This window comes from Montipora foliosa, chromosome 6 (genome assembly GCF_036669935.1).
Source record: "Montipora foliosa isolate CH-2021 chromosome 6, ASM3666993v2, whole genome shotgun sequence".
Classification (NCBI taxonomy): Eukaryota; Metazoa; Cnidaria; class Anthozoa; order Scleractinia; family Acroporidae; genus Montipora; species Montipora foliosa.
The window spans coordinates 87,501-90,000 of NC_090874.1; the positions used below are offsets into that span (position 1 = coordinate 87,501).

At 38.6% G+C, this 2,500-nt stretch overlaps 1 protein-coding gene across 2 annotated transcripts in view; it reads right to left on the reverse strand.

The window, feature by feature from the left end:
• The window catches only part of LOC138006178 (uncharacterized), a 69,545-nt gene that overhangs the window by 17,018 nt on the left and 50,027 nt on the right, over positions 1–2,500 (reverse strand). The gene's annotated exons all lie outside the window — the stretch shown is intronic.

Below are 2,500 nucleotides of genomic sequence, written 5' to 3' on the forward strand. Positions count from 1 at the left end.
CAAATAATTTTTTAACCAATCAAAATTTGTGTGATCACAGCCGTGTTCCCATACTCTCACCTAAACACGGCTATTGACCAATGAGTGTGCATACTATCCTAACATTTTATAAATTACCACAATTGATGTATTTGGTTCAGCACATGAGAAGAGCATCATGTGAATCAGCTGCCTACTCAATGTCAAAAAATAGGTCCGCAATGCGTACATGTGGGGGCTTTAAGTGTAATGGATAATTTAGAATCAATTAAGTGGAAGCTCTCCTTGCAACCACTCTTGTAACCGACCAGCTCTAGTTACGACCACCTTTGTGAAACCCCTTTTGAACTGTGACTTTGTAAGGAAAAGCTGTTGTATGCGACTGCTCCCGTAAGCGTCCGCGACCAGTTTTGCCATTACCCAACTAAACTTTTAATAATAGTAATAATAATAATAATAATAATAATAATAATAATAATAACGTCTTTTATTAATCAGTAAAAATACATATGGTACTAAAAAAAGCTACAAAACTTGCTTTAACGTCACTTTGTGTGTTGTAGTCGAACTTCGAGTTCCAGCTTGTTCGCAGAAGCTGAACAAAAGGCTAAAAGGGGAATCAAGAAGCCACATACAACCCATGATAGCTGATGATGAAACCCAAGAAGTCTGAAAATTTTTGCGTTGTCACCTGTGAAACTGTGTAAAAGTGCAGGATTCATTTGCAACTTTTTAGTTTTGAAACATATCCTTTCCACACACATAGCAGCTCTTCGATCTGACCCTCTCAATTCTAAATTGCAAATATCACTGTAGTGAACATTTACTAATCTTTCTTCATTTTCTGACATTTTTTCACCAATAAATATTCCTGGATAAGCTAAGTCTTCAGAACATTTCTCTCTAAATATACTTAATGGTGTAATGCCTTCTCCACGGACAATGCTATAATTTTGTTCTCTTTCACAGCCCTAAAGGAAATCTGTGGCAGTTAACATAGTATCAGTTACAACTGCACGAACTTCTGCATCGTCTTCAATATTATTTACATCACTCAGCAGATTATTAACTTGTGAAAAGCACTTTCTTGAGGCAACCGTGGTAAAATATTGACAGTATTGTTAACATCACAGGTACATTTACAACATTTCTTTTTATTTCAAACTGATTTCCTCTCGGAAATTGCATAAGCTTTTGAAAAGCTAATCTAGGTGCCAGAAGTCTGCACTCCAATACACCTTTGTCACGCTTCCGCCATATTAGATTCAAAACTAGGCTAGCCGTGCATCATTTCCCAGATGGTGCACTACCATTGCTGTGTGCCACACTGCAACAACGACGGGCGCAAGGAAAGCCATAAAGATTTAAGGTTTTTCAACTTTCCAACAGAAGAGAAACTACGACAGGCATGGATAATAGCCATTCGACGTGACGAAAGTCCACTTTTCAAGGTATGTATCGTGGAAATAAAGTTCACATTTACGAACTGTCTTTGTCATCACTGCCATGCCAAGGCTTAGTAATTTTACGCAGAACGTACACGTCTCAGTGCCATTTGTTTAAGCGCTCCATTGAGCTTATCAATATGTTTCAGGCAGTTGAAGCTTTTTGACTTCATTGAATCCGTTGCTAGCGAGTGTAAATACCTTAAACTGTTTCGATCTGTTTGTCATTGTTTGTTCCCTTTGTATACAGATACAAAAGGACTTTACACTAGTGTGTTCAGAACACTTTTAAACCAGACGAAATTGAAAAAACATTGGCTGGAAAGAAACGGTTAAAGAAGCAAGTAGTTCCATCAATATTTGCATGGGTTAAACCTAAACAAGAGCGATCAGAGAATTTATATAAGGGAAGAAAAAGGCTTCGATGTGACACGCCGTCGCCCTTAAGCAAAGACGTAGAGGTCAGTGATGACAAGGCTGGATCTGCTTCCCTACTACCATCACTGGAAGAACCAAGCAAAGAAGAAGCTCTTCGTAATCGGATAGCAGAACTTGAGGAGATAATTGCTGTTATGTCGGAAAAGATTACCCGTCATGTCTCTGGACAAATTTGGATTCGAGAGATTATCCAATAACCCCGAGCAAATCCAGTTTTACACAGGATTCAGCTCTTATGAACTATTGAAATCTGTGTTCATTTGGTTGGAGCCATCTGCAAAGAACATGAGCACATGGTCTCAAGTTCAGCGTAGTGGTACTTCCCCAGTTGATTTTCAAGGCAAAACTGATGACTCCAGTACAAAGTGTACTTTCCCACTTATTGACCAGTTTTATTTATTTCTAGTGCGTGTTAAGCAAGGTTTTCCTATTGAAGACCTGGCTGTGAGATTTAAAGTCAGTCCCAGTACAGTTAGAAGAGTGTTTTTGACATGGGCTAATTTTCTTTACTTCATGCTTGGTCAGATTCCCATTTGATCCACAAAGATTCAGGTAAAGGCCAGCTTGCCTGATTGTTTCAAGCTAACATACCCAAGTACCTGTGTTATTTTGGACTGCACAGAGATTAAGGTACAGAC